Source organism: Eschrichtius robustus, chromosome 3 (assembly GCF_028021215.1).
Source record: "Eschrichtius robustus isolate mEscRob2 chromosome 3, mEscRob2.pri, whole genome shotgun sequence".
NCBI classification, from domain to species: domain Eukaryota; kingdom Metazoa; phylum Chordata; class Mammalia; order Artiodactyla; family Eschrichtiidae; genus Eschrichtius; species Eschrichtius robustus.
In genome coordinates, this window is record NC_090826.1 from 138,697,545 (window position 1) to 138,721,454 (window position 23,910).

The window sequence follows — 23,910 nt, forward strand, 5'->3', positions numbered from 1 at the left end:
GTGCAGCCTTAAGAGGTAGAGAGTACTTGTCTCCCATTTTGCAGCTGAGGAACTAACGTTAAGAAAGATTAAGTAACTTTCCCAAGGTTACTCTGGCTGTGAAAAGATCCAGACTCAGTTTGTTTGATTAAAAGGTTCATGCTGTTAATCGTTTGACTATTGACTATACTATTTGTTTTTGCAGTATGATTATTTAAAATTCAAGCCAGTAACTCGTGATTCCTGGACTTCCCTGGTGGTCCAGTGGTTAAGACTCCGTACTCCCAATGCAGGGCGCCTGGGTTTGATCCCTGGTCAGGGAACTAGATCCCGCATGCTTCAACTAAGAGCCCACATGCCACAACTAAAAGATCCTGCATTGCCACAACTAAAGATCCTGCCTGCTGCAACTAAAGATCCCGCATGCCGCAACGAAGATCCTGTGTGCCGCAACTAAGACCTGGCACAGCCAAATAAATAAATAAATATTAAAAAAAAAATTCCTGATTCCCAAGAAGCAACTATAAATTAAAAGACTTTATCTTAAGAGAGGATAGATGCTTCACTTGTATTGGGGAGACCAAGAAAGGGAGACAGAAGAAAATGCAAAGTTGAATGAATTTAAATGCAAGATAAAATTCAGACCTTCACAGAGGTAGCACACCCCTTTTTGTTGGATAATTCATTACACCTTACCAGAGTCTCATTTCCAAGGACTTGTGAGAGAAGACCACACCCGCATTATTTCTGGGAGTTTTCAGAACTCATTTTCTCACATTTCTCTCTGTCTCATGTATATTAACACATGCTCTTCCTTCCTGACCTGCACTGCAACAGGCACAAAGCCAACCCCCTTCACTTGTTCCTACACACCCACAAATTCACTCACAGAAATGCATATTGTCAGTTTAGAAACTTTGCTGAAGATTTGGGGGAAGAAGTTCACAGGAAGGGGTGACACGTGCCTGTGTCCACTGACCTCCTCTCTTCCTCCTTGTTCTTTACATCCCAGGAGCAACAAAGTCTTCCCCTTGCCTCATGGAGAACAGTTTTTTGAAAATCAATTTCCCCCCTAAATTTAGAAAGGAAATTTGGTGCATATCCTGTCTATTAACATAACACACCCCTTATAGAGACTGGAGTGGCATTCAAATACATCAATGTTTTTGCAGAATTAATAAATACTGGCACCAACTGAGATAAATAAAGATTTTAAATAGCCTCACTGTTGCTTGAGATTTGCCACCAAATCAGATCAGATCGACTCAGGTTCTTTCTCAAATGAGATCTTTTCTATACTGATGTTCAGAGGTTTTTGAATTTCAAATTGTGGATAAGGGATTGTAGAACTGTATAAGAGAAAACCACGGAGCTGGGTTTTATAATCTAACCCCCCTCTAGAGACATCTGTGGTCTTAATCACTGATTAAACAGTATTTAACATCTTTAAAAAGAAAAACTTAAATCCTAGCTCTGATTTAATACGTGGCTTGAATGGCAGATGGCAGAGGTGGTCATATGGAAGAAATTAAACTAACTAACTAACACTCCTTTTTGAAGCTTCCACCAGCAAAACCTGTCTTTAGATAAAAAGAATTTTTATTTACCCAATTATACTGACAACACCAAGACAGCTTTGGAAAGACAGGAACAGCCTTCTCAGATAAGGGAGGAGGAGATGTTTCCACTGGCCAGAGACTGGGTTGAGGTGATGTAGTCCCTGTCTAAAGGGTCCTTTTATTTTGTTATTATTTTTTTTTTAATAAATTTATCTATTTTATTTATTTTTGGCTGCGTTGGGTCTTCACTGCTGCGCGCGGGCTTTCTCTAGTTGCAGCGAGCGGGGGCTACTCTTAGTTGCGGTGCACAGGCTTCTCATTGCAGCAGCTTCTCTTGTTGCGGAGCACAGGCTCTAGGCACGCGGGCTTCAGTAGTTGTGGCAGGCGGTCTCAGTAGTTGTGGCCCGCGGGCTCTAGAGCGCAGGGTCAGTAGTTGTGGCGCATGGGCTTAGTTGCTCCGCGGCCTGTGAGATCTTCCCGGACCAGGGCACGAACCCGTGTCCCCAGCATTGGCAGGTGGATTCTTAACCACTGCACCACCTGGGAAGCCCTATTATTATTTTTTTAATTTGGCCGCACCACACAGTAGGTGGGATCTTAGTTCCCCGACCAGGGATCTAACCTGTGTCCCCTGCATTGGAAGGGCAGAGTCTTAACTACTGGAGCACCAGGGAGGTCCTGGGTCCTTTTATTTTATAATGAAAGTCAGTAGAAAAATATTATTGACTTTACAACTTACTTTACTAGAATGCATCTAAGAGAGCAAGGGATATAGGTAATTGCTTTTTTCCTTGATGTAGTCTTATAGATCTCTAGCCAAATGGTGGAATTTTTACCCAAAAATAAGTCCTCCCAGATTAAAACAAAAACAATACCTTCACACATGCAACTGGAGATCTTCTGCTTCTGATAGTGGCAGACCCATACTCCTGAAGGGTAAGCTGAGGATAACTAAAAGGTTGGATAAAACATGTTTAAAATCTTCTAAAAGCATCAAAGAGCTAACAAGTTAATAAGGAATTACTAGCATTAAAGCCCCAAGAGAGGATAGAAATCCAAAGAGATGGACCTTACATTTGGGACACTGGGGGGCATTTGATAATCCTGGTTAGAGGTCAAAAGTTGGAGCCCATGGTTCACCAAAGGTAGGGATGCTGCTAAACCACCCTCTGCTTTGGGTTGGGATCCTAAAGGAGTTACACTCTAGGGTAGGGTGAATGGAAGTGCACTTGTACTTGGGTGTGGGCTGGATTTAGTGACTCATTTCTCATGAATAGTATATGGCGAAGGTGATGCTTTTTCTCCACATGATCCTTCATCCTGGGTTTCTTTTTTTTCAATTTTTATTTTAATTGGTAGAATAGTTGATTTATATATTGTGTTAGTTTTAGGTGTACAGTGTACTGATTCAGCATTTTTTTCAGATTATATTCCATTATAGGTTATTGTAAGATAATGGGTATAATTCCCTATGCTATACAGTATGTTCTTGTTGCTTATCTATTTTACATATAGTAGTTTGTATCTGTTAATCCCATACCCCTAATTTGTCCCTCCCCTCTTTTCTCTCCCTTTTGGGAACCCCAAGTTTGTTCTGTATCTGTGAGTCTATTTCTGTTTTGTATATACATTCATTTGTATTATTTTTTAGATTCCACATATAAGTGATATTATATAGTATTTGTCTTCCTCTGTCTGACTTATTTCATTAAGCATTATATTCTCTAAACTGAAGATCAACAAGGATATGGAAGACTTGAACAAACTATAAAAGAGCTGGATATAACATACACCTATAGGATGCTTCACCCAACAACAGCATTCTTCTCTGGTGCACATGAAACGTTCTCTAGGATAGACCATACGTTAGGCCATAAAATAAGTCTCAATACATTCTAAAGATTTGACATCATAGAAACCATGTTCTCTTACCAGAATGGAATAAAATTAGATAATAATAACAGAAATAAATTTGGGAAATTCACAAATATGCACAAATTAAACAACATACTCCCAGATTACCAATGGGTCAAGGAAGAAATCAAATGGAAAATTAAAAAGTTGAGATGAATGAAAATGAAAACACAACACAGCAAAACTTATGGAATGTAGTGAAAGCAGTGCTTAGGGAGAAATGTATACCTATAAACAGCTATATTAAAAAAGAAGAAAGGGGGCTTCCCTGGTGGCGCAGTCGTTGAGAATCTGCCTGCCAATGCAGGGGACACGGGTTCGAGCCCTGGTCTGGGAAGATCCCACATGCCGTGGAGCAACTAGGCCTGTGAGCCACAACTACTGAGCCTGCGCGTCTGGAGCCTGTGCCCCACAACAAGAGAGGCCGCGATAGTGAGAGGCCCGCGCACCGCGATGAAGAGTGGCCCCCGCTTGCCGCAACTAGAGAAAGCCCTCGCACAGAAAGGAAGACCCAACACAGCCAAAAATAAATAAATTAATTAATTAAAAAAAGAAATCTCAAATCAATTACTTAAACTTCTACCTTAGGAAACTAGAAAGAGCAAACTAAATTCAAAGCAAGAAGAAGGAAATAATAGAGATTAGGGTGGAAGTAAGTGTGATGTAAAATAGAAAAACAATAGAGGATCAACGAAACCAAAAACTGTGTCTTGAAAAAGATCAACAAAATTGACAAACCTTTAGCTAGACTGATCAAGAAAAAAGAGAAAACTCAAGTTACTAAACTCGAGAATAAAAGCTAATCACTACTGACATTACAGAAATAAAAAGGATTATAAAGGAGTACTATGAACAATTGTATGACAACAAATTAGATAACCTTGAAAAAATGGACAAGTTCCTTGAAAGACGCTAACTACTGAAACTGACTCCAGAAGAAACAGAAAAATCTGAATACACCTATAACAAATAAAGTGCTTTAATTAGTAATTAGAAAACTACTCACAAAGAAAAGCCTGGGCTTCCCTGGTGGCGCAGTGGTTGAGAATCTGCCTGCCAGTGCAGAGGACACGGGTTCGAGCCCTGGTCTGGGAAGATCCCATGTGCTGCGGAGCAGCTGGGCCCGTGAGCCACAATTGCTGAGTCTGCGCGTCTGGAGCCTGTGCTCCGCAACAAGAGAGGCCGTGATAGTGAGAGGCCCGCGCACCGCGATGAAGAGTGGCCCCCGCTTGCCACAACTAGAGGAAGCCCTCACACAGAAACGAAGACCCAACACAGCTATAAATAAATAAATAAATAAAATTAAAAAAAAAAAAAGAAAAGCCTAGACTCAGATAGCCTCACTGATGAATCATATTGTTTAAAGATGAATTAACACTAATCCTTCACAAACTCTTCCAAAATAGTGGGAGAGGAGGGAACACTTCTCAATTCATTCTATGAGACCAGTATTACCCTGATACCAAAATCCGACAAAGGCATTACAAGAAAAGAAAACTACAGACAAATATCCCTTATGAATGTAGATGCAAAACTCTGCAACAAAATATTAGCAAATCAAATATAGCAACATACAAAATGGATCATACACCAGGACCAAGTGAGATTTAGCCTAGGAATGCAAGGTTGTTTTAAAATCCAAAAATCAGTGAATATAATACACCATTTGAACAGAATGAAAGCCGTAACCACTTGATCACATCAATAGATGTAGAAAGCATTTGATAAAATCCAACACCCTTTTTAAAATAAAAAACACTCAACAAACGAGGATTAAAATGTACCTTCTTCAACCTGATAAAGGACATCTATGGAAAAACCCACAGCTAACATACTTAATGGTGAAAGACTGAATGCTTTCCCCCTTAAGATCAAGAAAAAGACAAGGAGGTCTGCTATTTCCACTGCTATTAAAAATTTCACTAGAGGTTCTAGCCAGGACAGAAAAAGTGGAGAGAAGAAGGCTGACCACAATGGAATCAAAGTAGAAATCAATAACAGAAAGATAACAGGAAATCTCCAAACACTTGTAAACCAAACAACACACTGCTAAATAACCATTTGATCAAAAAGGAAGTCTTAAGGGAAGTTTAAAAAAACCATATTGAATCAAATGAAAGTGAAAATACAACATATCAAAATTTGTGGGACCCTGTGAAAGCAGTGCTGAGAAGAAATTCATTTCACTAAATGCATGTATTAGAAAAGAAGAAAGTCTCCAATCAATAATCTAAGTTCCCACCTCAAGAACCTAAGAAAAAAGAGCAAAATAAACCTAAAAGAAGAAGGAAGACAAGATTAGAACTAAATAAAACTGAAAACAGAAAAACAATAGAGAAAATCAGTAAACGAAGAGCTGTTTCTTTGAAAGAATCAATAAAATCAACAAACCTTTAGCAAGACTGACAAAGAAAAAACGAGGTAACACAAATTACCCATGTTTCAAGAATGAAACAGGGAATATACTACAGACCCTGCAGACATCAAAAAGATACCAAGGGAACACAATGAACAACTCTACACACATAAATTTGACAACTTAGATGAAATGTCAGTTCTTTGAAAAATGCAAAGTACCACATCTCACCCAATCTGAAGCAGACGATTTTAACAGCCCTATAACTATAAGGAAATTAAATCTTTAATTTAAAAGCTTCCAAAAAAGAAATCTCCAGCCTCAGATAGTTTCACCAGAGAATTCTACAAGCATTTGAAGAAGACTCAACATCAAATCTACATCACCGCTTCCAGAAAACAGAACAGGAGGAAACACTTCCCAATTCATTTTATGAAGCCAGTATTACCCTGATACCAAAATCAGACAAAGACAGTATAAAGAAAGAAAACTACAGACCAATACCTCTCATGAATATAGACACAAATGTGCTTAAGAAAATATTAGCAAATAGAATTTAGCAACACATAAGGAGAATTATATACCATAACCAAGTGGGTTTTATTCCAGGGACACAAGGCTGGTTCAAATTTTAAAAATCAATCAATGTAATTCACCACATTAATAGGCTAAAAAGAAAAATCACATGGTTATATAAACCAATATAAAAGTATTTGACCAAATTCAACACCAATTTATGACAAAAACTTTCACAAAAATAGGAACAGAAAGCAAATTTGTCAAGTTGATAACTACAGCTAATTTATACTTAATGATGAAAAGACTGAATGCTCTCTCCCTAATTCTTATCAAAATATCAGCAAGGTTCTTTGTAGATATAGAGAAGATTATTCTAAAGTTTAAGTGGAAAGTCAAAGGAACTAGAAGATCTAAAATGATTTTGAATAGGAAGAATAATGTGGGCAGAATCAGTCTGCCCAATTTCAAGATTTATTATATAGCTACAGTAATCAAGACCCATAATAGGAAAAACTGAAAAATCAGACCTTATCAAAATTTAAAACTTCCTCTGCAAAGGAAGAAAAGAAGTATTCATGTAAAGAGGATGAAAAGACAAGCTACAGACTGGGGAAAATATTTTCAAACCACACATGCACAAAAGGACTAGGAACTAGAATATATAAAGAACTCTCAAAACTCAACAGTAAAAAAACAAACAATCCATTTAGAAAATGGCCAAAAGATATAAACAGATATTTCACCAAAGAGAACATATAGACGGAAATATAGATGGCATATAAGTATGTGAAAAGATGTTCAACATCATTAGCCACTAGGGGAATGTAAATTAAAACCACCATGAGCTATCATTACAGATCTATCAAAATGGCTAAAATCTTAAAAACAGCGACAACACCAAAAGTTGGCAAGGACGTGGAGAAATGGGATCACTTATACATTGCTAGTGGAGTGGAAAAATGGTACAGCTACTCTGCAAAAGAAGTTGGCAGTCTCTTAAAAAACTAAGCATGCAACTACCACACAATCTAGTGATCGCTCTCCTGGGTATTTATGGCAGCAATATGAAAACTTAACATTTACACAAAAACCTGTACATGAATGTTTACAGCAGCTTATTCATAATCTCTCAAAACTGGGGAAAAAACCCCCAGTGGTCTCTCAATGGGTGAATGGATAGTTAAGCAAGCCATGGTACATCCATACCACCCAATAAATAAACCTGGATGAATCTCCAAAGAATTATGCTGAGTAGGAAAAAAATCCAAAAGGTTATACACTGTATGATTTCATTTGTATAACATTTTTGAAATTACACAATTTTAGAAATGATAGACAAGTGGTTTCCAGGGGTTAGGGATGGGAAGGGGTGCCAAGGGGAAGCAGGTGTGGCTATAAAAGGGAAACCTGAGGGATTCCTGTGGTGAGTAAAGATCTGGAGAGGCGTTTCACAAAACAGAAAATTCGATTAGCCTATAAACACATGTAAAAGTGCACAACCTCATTAGTCAACAATATAACAATATTATGTTTGGAAAGGATGTGGAACAGGTGGAACTATCATACATCTCTGGTGGGAGTGTAAACTTTATGACCACTTTGGAGAACAATCTGGCAATATCTGATAAAGTTAAATATAAGTATACCCTATAGCTTAGCAATTCCCCTCCAAGGTATATACACTAAAGAAGAGCTTGCCCTTGCACACCAGGAAATATATGTATATACAAGAATGTTATTAGCAATATTATTTGTAATAACCCCAACTACAACTACATGCAACAAAAATAGATGACCTCATAAACATAACCAAGTGAAAGAAGAGGCCAGACATACAACAAAATATTCATGCTACACTACTCCATTTACAGAAAGTTCAAAAACTATAGCGTTTAGAGATGTATAACAAGATGATAAAACTATAAAGATGTATAAGGAAATAATTACCATAAAGTTAGGATAGTTGTTGCTTTAGTGGGAAGGACTTATGAAAGGGAATGGGATCTGGGTTGATGGCAATGAGCTGGGTGGTTATTACAAGGTTTAGTAAATCATGATTTCTTAGGCTGTATGTTGTCTTCATTTTCTCTGTGTATAACTGTTTATAACAAAATACGCATCTCTTCATATTTCACTGCCTTGTCTTCAAGAAGAAATGAGGAGGGAAGAATGTAGGTGTGAGGTTTTGTGTGAGAAAAGGCAGCACAGGAAAATCTGAGGTCAAAATTTAAAACTTGTGAAGAGAGAGAGGGAATAAAAGTGGAGTCTTGAGGGAATGGCAAACCTGCTGGCATGATTAGGTGTGCCTATGGATGGGTTTTTTTTTTTTTTTTTTAAGTGCTTTAGGAATAATAAAGTTTGCTACAAGTACTAAATTTCTTACTCCCTTCCTTTACAACTAGGACCTGAGCTGAGGGACTATGGTTTTTCAGGTTTTGTTGTTGTTGTTGTTTGTTTGTTTGTTTTTCAAATTGATACTTCATTCACCTTTGCTTTGAATCCTCCAGACTATCCGGGGTATGAAAAGGAAAACATTTGATGTGGAGGAGAACCCTCCCTCCTTGAGCATTAACCTGGATGACTCCATCCCTCCCTCCTCCCCAGTCCTCAGTCCAACCAAGACTGGAGAGCAGGGTCAGGAGAAAGATAAACAGGCCAAAACAGGTAAAAGTTCCAAAAGTTTGGAAGTGCTAGAAAGTGACAGAAAGATGAGTTTCCACCTCATCCTGTCAAGTTTTTCGAGCAGATCTTCTGAACTACTGATGTCAGAACTATTTTTTGGGGTACAGCACATAAGCAACTTTAAAAACTTTAAAAAAACTTTACAAGAGGATGATTTAACAAGAAACCGAGAGCACCGTTAACGTTTTCTTCTTGTGTTGTGGGGTGGGGACGAGCATTGCTTCTTCTTTCCTGCTTTTTCCTGCCAGATCTTGCCATCACAACTCTGATCTTACACTGACTCCCTGCCCCGCCACGAGGACCGGGTACCCCTCGACGGCGGGAACATCAGGTGTCACTGGACTTACAGGGACCACTGCGGGCCGGAAACAGGAAAACAGATGAGCCTTTCAGGCGGCTCTCAAGGCAACGTCCAGTGGATAGCGACACACCCTGGTCCTTAAGACTCTCATTCTCCTGGGAGCTTCCGTGCTGGACCCAGTCTGTGTATGTAGCACGCCAAGTCCCCCGCGCGAGAGTTCCTAGGGCGCTCGACTCCAAGTTTACATTTTTTAGGCAAAAAGGCAGTGGAGCTAAGGGAAGCCTCTTTGGAAGGCAACAGCCTGCACTGTTTTATCCCTTCCCTTCGCCCTGGAGCAGGCAGCCTCTCTCGCAGGGCATTCTCCCAGGACTGGGGCCAGCGCCAATCAGGACGCTCGGCACCTGCCCCCAGCCCCGGCACCTGGAGGGGCGATGAGGTTCTCGGCTCGGTGCAAAGCCAGTCCTCTGAGCGCCGGGGAGGGCGGAGGAGCCTCACGCGGGCCTCCCCAACCAGGGGCGCCCGGAAGGACGCGCGCAGACCCCGTGGGAACCGAACGCGGGAGTCGCCGCCGGAGCTGAGCCGCTCAGCTGAGGTAATGTGTAAGGCGCCGCTCCGCGCCGAGGTTCCCAGAAGGAGGGGGAGGGGAGAGGAGGGGAGGGGAGAGGAGGGGAGGGGAAGGGAGCGGCGGGGGCGGGGCGGGGGCGGGGGCGGGGGAGGGGGGAGGGGGGCGGGCCGAGGACCTCGCGGGGCGCCTGCCTTCGCGCGGGGATGTGTCGGGCCAGCGTGTACTTTCGAGGGCGCCTCTGCAGCCGGGTAAGCGCTCCCCGGGGCCGCCGCCCTCTGCCCACCCCTATCTTGGCCGTGGCCGTGCCCGGCTGGCTCTGGGTCCGCGCTCGCCTCTCCTGCTCGGCCCCCGAGCCGTTCGCTCCGAGGGGGTGAGGGTGGACGTCTTGGGCCTCAAGGCCAGGCCGCGGGTCGCGCCGTCCCCGCCCCGGGGCGGGCCTTGCCGGGTCCCTGCCCCCGGCCGCACCGCTGCTGCTGCTGCTGCTGCTGCTGCTGCTGCCGCCTCAGCCCCGCGTTGCCGACCTGCTCCCCGGCGTCTTCCGCCCGGCGGGACCCCACACGGACGCGGCTGCTGCGCCTCGGCTCCCGCGAGCTCCCGGGGACCATGCGGCTGCCCGGGCCCGCGACACGGCGGGCTGCAAGGGCTGGCCGGGCGCGAGTGAGTGAGCGGGGCGCCGGGCCGGGGCTGCTGACCCGGGGTGGGTGGGAGCGGTCGGACTGTGCGGCGGGGTGGATCCGAGCGCGCGGGCGCCCCCGGGCCAGCCTTGCAATCTGGGCTGGGTGTGCTGGTGGTTTTCCTGAAGTTTTACAAAATAAGGCGGGCGGAGGTGCGTTCGCGGCGCCGGGTCGGCCTCTCAGGTCCAGGACCGCCGGGGGCTGACCGTCTGCCTCAGGGACAGAGAAACCGGACTCTCACCTGGGCCGCTGTCCGCTTCCTCCTGAGGCCCCGGGGCGGGCGTCCCGCACCCCATCCCCCAGGGCCGTGCGCTGACGGGCGGGCGCGGCGGGCTTGTCTCGAGGCGCCGGCCACATCGAAGCTCCGCTCAGCGGCCCGGAGGAGGGTTTGGCCGGGGTAGAGAGATCGGGAGGTGAGCGGAAAGCAGTGTCGGGGTGAATTCAACCCGCATTCTGCTGCTCGAGTCCCCTTCACTCGGAGTCTGGCTGGGATGGGCGGGTGGAGTGCCCAGCGCGGCGCCCGGGAGACCGCCTGCAGGGGGGCTTCCTCGCTGCTCTGCGCCTCCGAAGGCAGCGAAGGAGGGCAGTGGTGGAGAGCTGTCTTCTCTGTCAGTGGCCCTGGGCTATTTACACCACCTGTGTTCTTGTGTCTCACGTGGGCATTGCTTTCCTCTGTTGGAATTGTGGGGCCCTGGAAGTTCGCTCTAACTAGTTTGATGGGGCGGGGATGTAGCCAACCTGCAGACTGGGGCCCCGCAGTCAGTTAAGGCACTTTCTCTCGTCCTTTCCAGTCTGCCCAGCTGCGGACCCTCCCCTAGCCCCAGGTCACGCTTGCGGCCTGGCTGGAGGATCCCGGTTGCGGGGAGGGTGGTTCTCACCGGCAGGCCTAGGGGTCCGATTCTGAGGAGGCAGCCGTGTAACTGGCAGGGGTCGACGTCTACGCAGTCTGGTATCTGTGCCCTGCCCGGCCCGCCCGTGTCTGAGGCAGACCCACGTTTTATACCTTGTGAGAGACTAACGATGGGGGACTTCAGATCCTGCATGTTCACTTTGCCTGCGATTGGCTGGGATCTGGAGTCTTGGCGGGGGAAAGGCCACTTTCTTTCTGTACTAATGAAGTACTTGAAATTATGTTCAGATCTTGCCCGTTTGCTTCAAACTGACAGAGGTGGACCAAGGGGAAGAAAGAGCAAAGGAACATTCTCTGAAAGCAATTATAATTTCTCAGACCTCTCCCAGGAGGTTCCAGATCCTGTGCCTGAGAGGATCCAAACCCGCATATAGAATATAGAGATGGGGGTCGTGTTGGCACGCAGGGAGGAACTGAAATATGGCTTCCTGAGGTTCAGCCAGGGCATTCGATCAGCAGCAGCGCCCTCCCTCACTATCATAATTTCTGCCATCCTGGGGGATGAAATGAGACAGGACCATGCGCAAATGGGAAAAGCCTCAAGTTCTTTGGGAGGAGGGAGTGTTACATGCCTAGATAGAAGCCCTAGCACCACTGGCATTCCTGCCAAAACTAGAAATCTGCATTTAGTGACCTCATCAAAAATAGTGCTTGGGAAAGGAAAAATGGGCTCTGGTAACGATGAGAGCAAGTCCTTCATGTTTTGCTCAAGGATCTCTGCTTTGCCTCTGACTTGCCCATCTGAAATTGGAAATGAGCTCTGCTTAGACCAGAGTGCCCTTAGTCTGAATACAAACATCATCTGGCAGCAGCGGAGGCTGGCACAGAAACAGCCCACCCCTCACCCAGAGGCTTTGGGTGGGATTTTAGTGAGCTCTCCTGCTAACTTTGGAAGGAGGGTGTGGTGACTTCAAGGAGGAGTTGGGAATCCTTTGGGTGGCCACTTAACAAAAGAGCCATTCGGCCCTGGCTGGGCTGTTTCAGGTCCTGTCAATTGTGAAAAGTGCCCTGAGGTTTAGAATCTGGCCTGATGATTATTAACACTAATGAAAGCTGCTACTATTTGTTAAGTACCTTCTATGTACCAGAGATAAAGCTTTGCAAAATCAGTATTATGAGCCCCATATCTCATGTGAGGAGACTGAGTTTGGGAAAGGTTAAGTAATTTGCTAAGATCATAAAGCTAGTCAGTAGCAAAGCTGTGCCTGGAACCCAGGTCTGTCTAATTCCAAAGTGTCTGCTCCTTCCACAGGGCAACGCTTCTCCCACTAAGAATAGACGCACATGTGGTAGCTGAAAATCTAGAACATTGTGAATAAAGACTGTTATTTGTAGGTCTGAGGGATGTTTGTGACCCCATTAGATTTCAGAGAAAGTGCTGGCCTAGTAAAACTGGATGCTGTTTTTTCCCAATAGGACTCAGGCATTTAATTCATACACAATGGATTAATTTCTTTAATATGTTAAGTGTAAGATGCAGTGACGTATTTATTTACCTTTCAGTTAGCAAACATCAAAAAGATTGATAAACTGTTGATGAGGTTCTGGAAAAATAGGCAGTTTCATATATTGCTGGTTGGAGAGTAAACTGGTACAACTCCTTTGGAGAGCATTTTAGAAAACTATATCAAAATTAGAAATGCCCATGCCATCTGACTCAGTGATTTCATTTTTAGGAATCTGATTTGCCATTGTTCTTGCATGTGGCCACAAAGACATGTGTATATTATAGCATTGTTTGAACTATGAAAGAACAACCTACATGCTCATCAAAGGGGGACTTGTGGTACTTCCAGATAGTTGAATACTGTTCTGTTCATCCATAAAAAAAGATTTAGGAAGCTTACTATATAACTGATATATGACAGTTTTCAAGATATAGGGCTGAGTGGAAAACATGCATAGGGTGTTTATAATATGCTACTCTTCATGCTATAAAAGAGGAGGAAGAAGGAGCAGTCCAAGATATTTGCTTGCATTTGCATAACCATGTACACAAAACCTAATAATACCTGTTGCCTCCAGGGAGAGTGGACCTGTAAACTCTTTTGTACATTTCTTAACATCTTTATTGGAGTATAATTGCTTTACAATGGTGTGTTAGTTTCTGCTGTATAACAGAGTGAATCAGCTATACATAAACATATATCCCCACAGCTCCTCCCTCTTGCGTCTCCCTCCCTCCCACCCTCCCTATCCCACCCCTCTAGGTGGACACAAAGCACCGAGCTGATCTCCCTGTGCTATGCGGCTGCTTCCCACTAGCTATCTATTTTACATTTGGTAGTGTATATATGTCCATGCCACTCTCTCACTTCGTCTCAGCTTACCCTTCCCCCTCCCTGTGTTATCAAGTCCATTCTTTACGTCTGCATCTTTATTCCTGTCCTGCCCCTAGGTTCTTCAGAACCTTTTTTTTTTTTTTTTTTTAGATTCCGTATATACGTGTTAGCATACAGTATTTGTTTTTCTCTTTCTGACTTACTTCACTCTGTATGACAGAGTAATATTCCATTATGTGCCACATCTTCTTTATCCATTCATCTGTCGGTGGACACTTAGGTTGCTTTCATGTCCTGGCTTTTGTAAATAGAGCTGCAATGAACATTGTGGTACATGACTGTTTAAGAGAGGACTGTAAGTTCCCTCTATGCCTACTTTCTGGAGAGGTTTTATCATAAATGGGTGTTGAATTTTGTCGAAAGCTTTTTCTGCATCTATTGAGATGATCATATGGTTTTTCTCCTTCAATTTGTTAATATGGTTTATCACTTGGATTGATTTGTGTATATTGAAGAATCCTTGCCTTCCTGGGATAAACCCCACTTGATCATGGTGTGTGATCCTTTTAATGTGCTGTTGGATTCTGTTTGCTAGTATTTTGTTGAGGATTTTTGCATCTATGTTCATCAGTGATATTGGTCTGTAGTTTTCTTTCTTTGTGACATCTTTGTCTGGTTTTGGTATCAGGGTGATGGTGGCCTTGTAGAATGAGTTTGGGAGTGTTCCTCCCTCTGCTATATTTTGGAAGAGTTTGAGAAGGATAGGTGTTAGCTCTGCTCTAAATGTTTGATAGAATTCGTCTGTGAAGCCATCTGGTCCTGGGCTTTTGTTTGTTGAAAGACTTTTAATCACAGTTTCAACTTCAGTGCTTGCGATTGTTCTGTTTATATTTTCTGTTTCTTCCTGGTTCAGTCTCGGGAGGTTGTGCTTTTCTAAGAAATTGTCCATTTCTTCCAGGTTGTCCATTTTATTGGCATATAGTTGCTTGTAGTAATCTCTCATGATCCTTTGTATTTCTGCAGTGTCAGTTACTTCTTCTTTTTCATTTCTAATTCTATTGATTTGAGTCTTCTCCCTTTTTTTCTTGATGAGTCTGGCTAATGGTGTATCAATTTTGTTTATCTTCTCAAAGAACCAGCTTTTAGTTTTATTGATCTTAGCTATGGTTTCCTTCATTTCTTTTTCATTTATTTCTGATCTGACCTTTATGATTTCTTTCCTTCTGCTAACTTTGGGGTTTTTTTGTTCTTTTTTCTCTAATTGCTTTGGGTGTAAGTTTAGGTTGTTTGAAATGTTTCTTGTTTCTTGAGGTAGGATTGTATTGTTATAAACTTCCCTCTTAGAACTGCTTTTGCTGCATCCCATAGGCTTTGGGTCGTCGTGTTTTCATTGTCATTTGTTTCTAGGTATTTTTTGATTTCCTCTTTGATTTCTTCAGTGATCTCTTGGTTATTTAGTAGTGTATTGTTTAGCCTCCATGTGTTTGTATTTTTTACAGATTTTTTCCTGTAACTGATATCTAGTCTCATAGTGTTGTGGTCGGAAAAGATACTTGATACGATTTCAGTTTTCTTAAATTTACCAAGGCTTGATTTGTGACCCAAGATATGATCTATCCTGAAGAATGTTCCGCGAGCACTTGAGAAGAAAGTGTATTCTGTTGGTTTTGGATGGCATGTCCTATAAATATCAATTAAGTCCATCTTGTTTAATGTATCATTTAAAGCTTGTGTTTCCTTATTTATTTTCATTTTGGTTGATCTGTCCATTGGTGAAAGTGGGGTGTTAAAGTCCCCTACTATGATTGTGTTACTGTCGATTTCCCCTTTTATGGTTGTTAGCATTTGCCTTATGTTTTGAGGTGCTCCTATGTTGGGTGCATAAATATTTACAATTGTTATATCTTCTTCTTGGATTGATCCCTTGATCATTATGTAGTGTCCTTCTTTGTCTCTTGTGATAGAGTCTTTATTTTAAAGTCTATTTTATCTGATATGAGAATTGCTACTCCAGCTTTCTTTTGATTTCCAATTGCATGGAATATCTTTGTCCATCCCCTCACTTTCAGTCTGTACGTGTCCCTAAGTCTGAAGTGGGTCTCTTGTAGACAGCATATATACGGGTCTTGTTTTTGTATCCATTCAGCCAGTCTATGTCTTTTGGTTGGGGCATTTAATCCATTTACATTTAAGGCAGTTATTGATATGTGTTTTCCTGTTACCATTTTCTTAATTGTTTTGGGTTTGTTATTGTAGGTCTTTTCCTTCTCTTGTGTTTCCTGCCTAGAGAAGTTCCTTTAGGATTTGTTGTAAAGCTGGTTTGGTGGCGCTGAATTCTCTTAGCTTTTGCTTGTCTGTAAAGGTTTTAATTTCTCTGTCGAATCTGAATGAGATCCTTGCTGGGTAGAGTAATCTTGGTTGCAGGTTTTTCCCCTTCATCACTTTAAATATGTCCTGCCACTCCCTTCTGGCTTGCAGAGTTTCTGCTGAAAGATCAGCTGTTAACCTTATGGGGATTCCCTTGTATGTTATTTTTTGCTTTTCTGTTGTTGCTTTTAATATTTTTTCTTTGTATTTAATTTTTGATAGTTTGATTAATATGTGTCTTGGTGTGTTTCTCCTTGGATTTTTCCTGTATGGGACTCTCTGCGCTTCCTGGACTTGAATGACTATTTCCTTTCCCATATTAAGGAAGTTTTCAACTATAATCTTTTCAAATATTTTCTCAGTCCCTTTCTTTTTCTCTTCTTCTTCTGGGACCCCTATAATTCAAATGTTGGTGCGTTTAATGTTGTCCCAGAGGTCTCTGAGACTGTCCTCAATTCTTTTCAATCTTTTTTCTTTATTCTGCTCTGCAGTAGTTATTTCCACTATTTTATCTTCCAGGTCATTTATCTGTTCTTCTGCCTCAGTTATTCTGCTATTGATTCCTTCTAGAGAATTTTTAATTTCATTTATTGTGTTGTTCATCATTGTTTGTTTGCTCTTTAGTTCTTCTAGTTCCTTGTTAAAGGTTTCTTGTATTTTCTCCATTCTATTTCCAAGATTTTCGATCATGTTTACTATCATTACTGTGAATTCTTTTTCAGGTAGACTGCCTATATCCTCTTCATTTGTTTGGTCTGGTGGGTTTTTACCTTGCTCCTTCATCTGCTGTGTATTTCTCTGTCTTCTCATTTTTCGTAACTTACTGTGTTTGGGGTCTCCTTTCTGCAGGCTGCAGGTTCGTAGTTCCCGTTGGTTTTGGTGTCTGCCCCCAGTGGGTAAGGTTGGTTCAGTGGGTTGTGTAGGCTTCCTGGTGGAGGGGACTGGTGCCTGTGTTCTGGTGGATGAGGCTGGATCATGTCTTTCTGTTGGGCAGGACCATGTCTGGTGGTGTGTTTTGGGGTGTCTGTGACCTTATTATGATTTTAGGCAGCCTCTCTGCTAATGGGTGGGGTTGTGTTCCTATTCTGCTAGTTGTTTGGCATAGGGTGTCCCGCACTGTAGCTTGCTGGTCGTTGAGTGGAGTTGGGTCCTAGTGTTGAGATGGAGATCTCAGAGAGAGCTTTCGCCATTTGATATTACATGGGGCCGGGAGGTTTCTGGTGGTCTAATGTCCTGAACTCGGCTTTCCCACCTCAGAGGCTCAGGCCTGACACCTGGCTGGAGCACCAAGACTCTGTCAGTCACCCAGCTCAGAAGAAAAGGGAGAAAAAAGAAAGAAAGAAAGAAAAATAAAATAAAGTTATTGAAATAAAAAATTAAAAAAAATTATTAAAAATAAAAACGTAATAAAAAAAATAAAGAAAGAAAGAGCAACCAAACCAAAGAACAAATCCACCAATGATAACAAGCTCTAAAAACTATATTAAAAAAAATAATGGACAGGCAGAACCCTAGGACAAATTGTAAAAGCAAAGCTATACAGACAAAATCACACAAAGAAGCATACACATACACACTCACAAAAGATGAAAAAGGGAAAACTATATATATATATTAAAGAAAAAGGACGAGAGCAACCAAGTCAATAAACAAATCTACCAATGATAATAAGCTCTAAATACTAAACTAAGATAAACATAAAACCAGAAGCAAATTAGATGCAGAAAGCAAACCCCAAGTCTCCAGTTGATTCCAAAGCCCACCTCCTCAATTTTGGGATGATTCGTTGTCTATTCAGGTATTCCACAGATGCAGGTACATCAGTTTGATTGTGGAGGTTTAATCCGCTACTCCTGAGGCTGCATGGAGAGGTTTCCCTTTCTCTTCTTTGTTCGCACAGCTCCTGGGGTTCAGCTTTGGATTTGGCCCCCGCCTCTGCGTGTAGGTCACCTGAGGGCATCTGTTCCCTGCCCAGACAGGATGGGCTTAAAGTAGCAGCTGATCAGGGGGCTCTGGCTCACTCAGGCCGGGGGTAGGGAGGGGTACGGAATGCGGGGTGAGACTGCAGCGGCAGAGGCTGGCATGAGGTTGCAACAGCCTGAGGCGAGCCGTGTGTTCTCCCCGGGAACTTGTCCCTGCATCATGGGACCCTGGCAGTGGCGGGCTGCACAGGCTCGGGAGGGGAGGTGTGGATATTGACCTGTGCTTGCACACAGGCTTCTTGGTGGCTGCAGGAGCAGCCTTAGTGTCTCATGCCCATCTCTGGGTTCCGCGCTGATAGCTGCGGCTCGCGCCCATCTCTGGAGCTCATTTAGGCGGTGCTCTGAATCCCCTCTCCTCATGCACCCCGAAACAATGGTCTCTTGCCTCTTAGGCAGGTCCAGACTTTTTCCCAGACTCCCTCCTGGCTAGCTGTGGCTCACTAGCCCCCTTCAGGCTGTGTTCACGCCGCCAACCCCAGTCCTCTCTCTGGGATCTGACCTCCGAAGCCCGAGCCTCAGCTCCCAGCCCCCGCCGGCCCCGGCGGGTGAGCAGACAAGCCTCTCGGGCTGGTGAGTGCTGGTCGGCACCGAGCCTCTGTGCGGGAATCTCTCCGCTTTGCCCTCTGCACCCCTGTTGCTGCGCTCTCCTCTGTGGCTCTGAAGCTCTCCCCACCCCCACCCCGTCTCTGCCGGTGAAGGGGCTTCCTAGCATGTGGAAGCTTTTCTTCCTTCACAGCTCCCTCCCAGAGGTGCAGGTCCCGTCCCTATTCTTTTGTCTCTGTTTTTCCTTTTTTCTTTTGCCCTACCCAGGTACGTGGGGAGTTTCTTGCCTTTTGGGAAGTCTGAGGTCTTCTGCCAGCGTTCAGTAGGTGTTCTATAGGAGCAGTTCCACGTGTAGATGTATTTTTGATGTATTTGTGGGGAGGAAGGTAATCTCCCATGTCTTACTCTGCCGCCATCTTGAAGCTATCCCCCATTAACTATTTTTAAAAAACCTCTTTCCTTGCCCTGTGTCTGACATATTCCCTCAAGCTCTTCTCCAGCTGAACAGTGTGGGGCAATACTCCCCCTCAGGTTGCTTGAGAGCTTCCCTTTGGGATAAAAGCCAAAGGGCTGTGAGACCACACAGGGCTCATAGGCTCTGAACCATCTAAAATTCCTTTAAATTTAACTGTGCAAGTTTTCTTGGAAAGCTGGGGAGAGAGGTGTCTTTAGCCTCTCTGAGCTGGGTAGGCAAGATAGGATCCTCCAATCTTGAAAACAACATGAAGAAATAGACACTATCCTTCTTTTTACCGCCCTACTGTTTCCCTATACAGAATAAAGTGTCAGTGCCTGGACAGCACTAGGTAAGGGGGCAGGAGGAACATTGTGGTTGGGCATCAGAGAGGGCAGAAGAAGGTCTATTTCTGGTGTTGCATTTGGGCCTCAGAAAGGAGAGGAAGGGCAATACGCTTGAAAGAAAAGGTTTGAAAATTGCTCTGGGGTCTCTTGGGCTGTATTGCCCCAGAGGAGGAAGGAAGGTAGGTTATTGATGCAGTTGTCACCTGCATCAATCAGTATGTCCCTAGATGCCCCTTTGGCTGCTTCCCATCTGCACAGATGCCCAGTTCAGTTTTTCACCCCCCATGCAGCTTGGAAGCCAGCAGATGCACGAAGGGTATGGGGACAGGTTATTAGGCACTGCCTTCCCTCCTTCAGGTAGGGCAGCTGTTGAATAGCAGAAGCAGTGGAAGAAAGACTTGCTTCTAATCACACGAGAAGGGGTCCTCCAGCACTGTTAGGTAGGAAGCCTTCATTGGGAGCTTTCTCTGTTCCCGTTACTCTGCTAAGCACTCTGCCTACATTATCTCATTTAACCACTTGATCAGGTACATGTGAGAACCCAGGCTCTTTGCCATCAAGCAACGACATCTTTATGCTCTCCTTTCAATGACTTTTCCGATCTCTGCACAGTAACCTGCAGCACAGGCACAGCGGCATCACAGAGGTGCTCGCATACTCAGTTTGGGTTATAACAGCATGTGGCTGAGCTGGAATCTTTGCAGGCTGGATAGGTTTGTATAAGGCATGGTTCAGGGACAAAGCAGTCAGCGCTTTTGGTTTGGATTTCCATCTTTCTTGCTTCTGTCTCTGTGTGTGCATTAGGGCTGGGTTGAGTGGACTGCAAGTGTGATGTTCCCCAGGGACAGAGGGAGGAGGGGTTGTCCAGACACCAGTGGTGTGGAGGGCTGTGAGGATGTGCTCGGGAGGCCCGATGTCTGCCCCCAAGGAGGAAGATGAGCAGGGTGGCCCCTGAACACCAGGTCTGTGCTGGGAGTCTGTCTGCTGTTTGAAACAAAACAGCCTGAGAACTGAGAGCCTTGCTCACTGCAAACCTTTCTTCTCCTATGCAGCTCACTGGCTAGGACTCACCTCTGACTCCCATTCCACTTAAAAAAAAAATAGCTTGAATTTTTCTCCAAATAAATTCTGGAGCACACAGGCAGCTGCTCCTTCTGTATGCTCTGTTGCCAGTAGAGGTGAGAGCAAGAAGCTAGACTGGGCTCTCAGCTAAGGCTGCCAGAACCTAGCCAGAAGGGGGAAAGCCAGATACCACAACTATTTTTTAAAAAGTCACCTTATGACACACACACAGATGATATTTACATACATACTAGTAGTGGATGATCAGCCTAACACACTTCAATTCAGAAAATGCCTATTGTTTAAGGCACTGGAAAGACAGAAAGATGAGCAAGGCCTGGTCCCTGGGTTTGAGTTGCCTGCAAGGCGGTGTGGGAGAGGAACAGTCATAACATCAGCAGGACTCTACAGACTAAAGAAGTAAATGCCAAGTAGAGGTACAGGCAACGTGCGGTCACATGCAGAGGGGCTAAAGTGAATCAGGCTGGCCCCAGTAATTCTGGTAGATCATGAAGGTATTTTTGGAGGAGCTGATTTTTGAACTGAGCCTTGAAGGTTAAGTATGATTTTGATAGACAAGCTCAGGAGAAAGGGCAGAGGTGGCTAAGAGAACAGCTTGGGCAAAGGCACAGGGTTATGATAGAATATGGAGTGTTTAAAGATACACTTGTATCAGTAAAATGTCATGATTTACCCAGCTTCTGCTACAGACATAATACATAGCATTTTTAGATACAGAATAAAACTTTCTCTCCCCATTAAGTAGGCAGTCACTATGATTTTTTTGTGTGTGTGGTAAAATCAACAGGGCTTAATGATGGATTAGATATTAGGAGTGAAGCTCACAAGGACTAGACCTGTAAAGTTATAATAGGTTTATATCGGATTCATTTTACTTTTAAAAATAACAGTGGATGGTATTTTCATATGTAAAATCTATGTTTCTGTTGTATCAAACCACTGTGTCACTGAGTTTTCCAGTTCGGAGGCAGCAGAGACTAGGAGGAAGAGTACTGAGGCTGAGGATTTAAGTTTTGTCTTCCTATTTTATTCGGTCTTTTATTCACTCATGCATTTATTCCTGCATTCAACAAACGTGATCCATGTGCCTGGGCCACATGCTGGGCTCACTAGGGAGAGGGAGAGGGAGAGAAGGAAAAGCCACAGTCCCTGTACCCTCCAGGAACTTGCAGTACATGAAAGAGATCACAGGAGAAGGTGATAAATGCTATAGTAAAAATAGGGGCAAAGGGCAATGGGAAAACGTAATATTTTCTCAATAAATGCTGGTTGCTAGGGACTTACCTGGTGGCGCAGTGGTTAAGAATCCGCCTGCCAATTCAGGGGACGCGGGTTCAAGCCCTGGTCGGGAAGATCCCACATGCCTTGGAGCAACTAAGCCCGTGCGCCACAACTACTGAGCCTGCGCTCTAGAGCCCACAAGCCACAACTACTGAGCCCATGTGCCGCAACTACTGAAGCCCGCACACCTAGAGCCCCTGCTTGCCGCAATTAGAGAAAGACCACGTGCAGCAATGAAGACCCAACTCAGCAAAAAAAATTTTTAAATAAATAAATAATATTAAAAATAATTTTTAAAAAATGCCGGTTGCTATGAATAACCAATATGATAAATTGTACGAGACACCACCAAGAGAACAAATCAGAAAACTAAAAACTTTTCTTTGGATTTGGCCAGTAAGTCTCAAACACTTGTTCGTGTCATGAAACCCATGGGAATCATGGTGTTCTTTGGAGAACACCATGATATATTTATATATTAAAATGGATGAATTATAATTTTGAACTAAATCAGAGAGCATCCTATGCCAGATTCTACCACAGACATAGAAGAGTAGGTGTCACGTATCAAGAAAACTTTCTGAAACAAAATCTTTAAATTGAGAATGATCTGTCAGCTCATATTTTCCCCTAAGAATTGGGGAAAGACTGCCAGGTGTCTATTTTAGTGCAGGAAACCCTCAGTGCAGCTAGTAGAACATCAGGACTCCACAGGAGTACAGTTTTGGCAGTTTGAAGGTTGTTGACTTTAACAAGGGCAATTTCAGAGAAGTAACGAGGCCAGAAGCTAGTTAGAGTCAGGTTGAAAAGTGAGGATCGCATTTTCAAGATGTCAGCAAGTACTTATTGAGTATCACAGGGGATACAATGTTGAGGGGGACCAAAACCAAAACAGTCAAAGCTGCAGCCTTCATGGAGCTTGAAGTCGCTTGCGGGAAACAAATTTGTCGCAAGGGAAATGTAAAGTGACACTGTGAAAAAAGCTCTGAAGTAGAGAACATGGTACATTATAAGAGGGTTTAATGGGAGGTCTGGGGCCATCCAGGGAGCACCTGGGAAGTCATCCTGAGGGAGCGATGACTGAGCTGAAACCTGAAGAGTGAGCAGGAGCGAAGGAGGTGAGGGGACTTTGGGAGCCGGGAGAGGATATTCCAGGAATGGGGAAGGTCCCTGGCTACAGGGAACATGGCATTTTGAGAGGCCAAAGGCCTCTCAGTGGACTCGGGTGCAGAGAGTGAGAGGGAGAAACACACGAGATGAGCAGGAGAGGTAGAAAGGAGTTAGAACATGCAGAGTCTTATCAGCCACAGTAAGGATCTGATGTTGATTCTACAGCAGTGGGTAGTCACTGAAGTACTTAAGCAGGAGAGTGACATAGTCAGATTTTCCATTTCAAAGAGATCACGCTGGTTGTATAGTGTGGACAGTCTATTTGAGGTGGTCAAGAGTATATCCAGGGAGACCTATTAGGAGACTCACTTGATACTTGAAGTGAGTCCAGGTGAAAGATGACACTTGTTTGGGCTTGGACGTATATAGTGGAGATGGAAAGAAGTAGGCAGATTTGAGAGGTTTAGAGGATAAAATGGACAGGAAGTGATGGCTTGGATGTGAGAGTTGAGAAGGAAGTTTTGAGGATAAGTCCTAGGCTCCCAGCTTTGTGTGGTAGATGGTGGTACCATTCCCTGAGGCAGGAAATAATGAGGGAGAACAAGACTTTAGAGCAAACATCATGAGTTCAACCTCAGCCTTGTTGTATTTGAGGAGCCTTTGAGCCATCTGAATGGGGAGATCAGGAGGGCAGGTGGATATATAGGCAGGAGTTTTGAGAAGTCTGGGCAGGAAATATGCCTCTGTAAGTCATCAACATCTAGGGGTAATTGAAGCCATGACATGGATGAGGCTGCCTATGGAGCAAGGATGGGCTTAGAAGAGAAGGCCTGGCACTAACTTCAAGTAGAGGAGGATGAGCCTGAAAAGTAACCAGAGAAGGATGATCCAGGGAGATAAGAGAAAAACCAGGAGGTGAAAACTTCATGAAAGCCAAGAGCAGAGGGTTTCCTGAAGAAGAGAAGAGAGAGCATAGGTGCTGCTGAGAGGTAAATGAAAACA

At 43.9% G+C, this 23,910-nt stretch overlaps 1 protein-coding gene across 1 annotated transcript in view; it reads left to right on the plus strand.

Moving 5' to 3' along the window:
- The first annotated feature begins 10,073 nt into the window (after nucleotides 1–10,073).
- LOC137761472 (protein FAM163A) overlaps nucleotides 10,074–23,910 on the plus strand; it is an 88,759-nt gene continuing 74,922 nt past the window's right edge. Inside the window, exon 1 of the mRNA XM_068538399.1 lies at nucleotides 10,074–10,123. The gene's annotated coding sequence lies outside the window, so the exon portion shown is untranslated. The remainder of the gene's footprint in view (nucleotides 10,124–23,910) is intronic.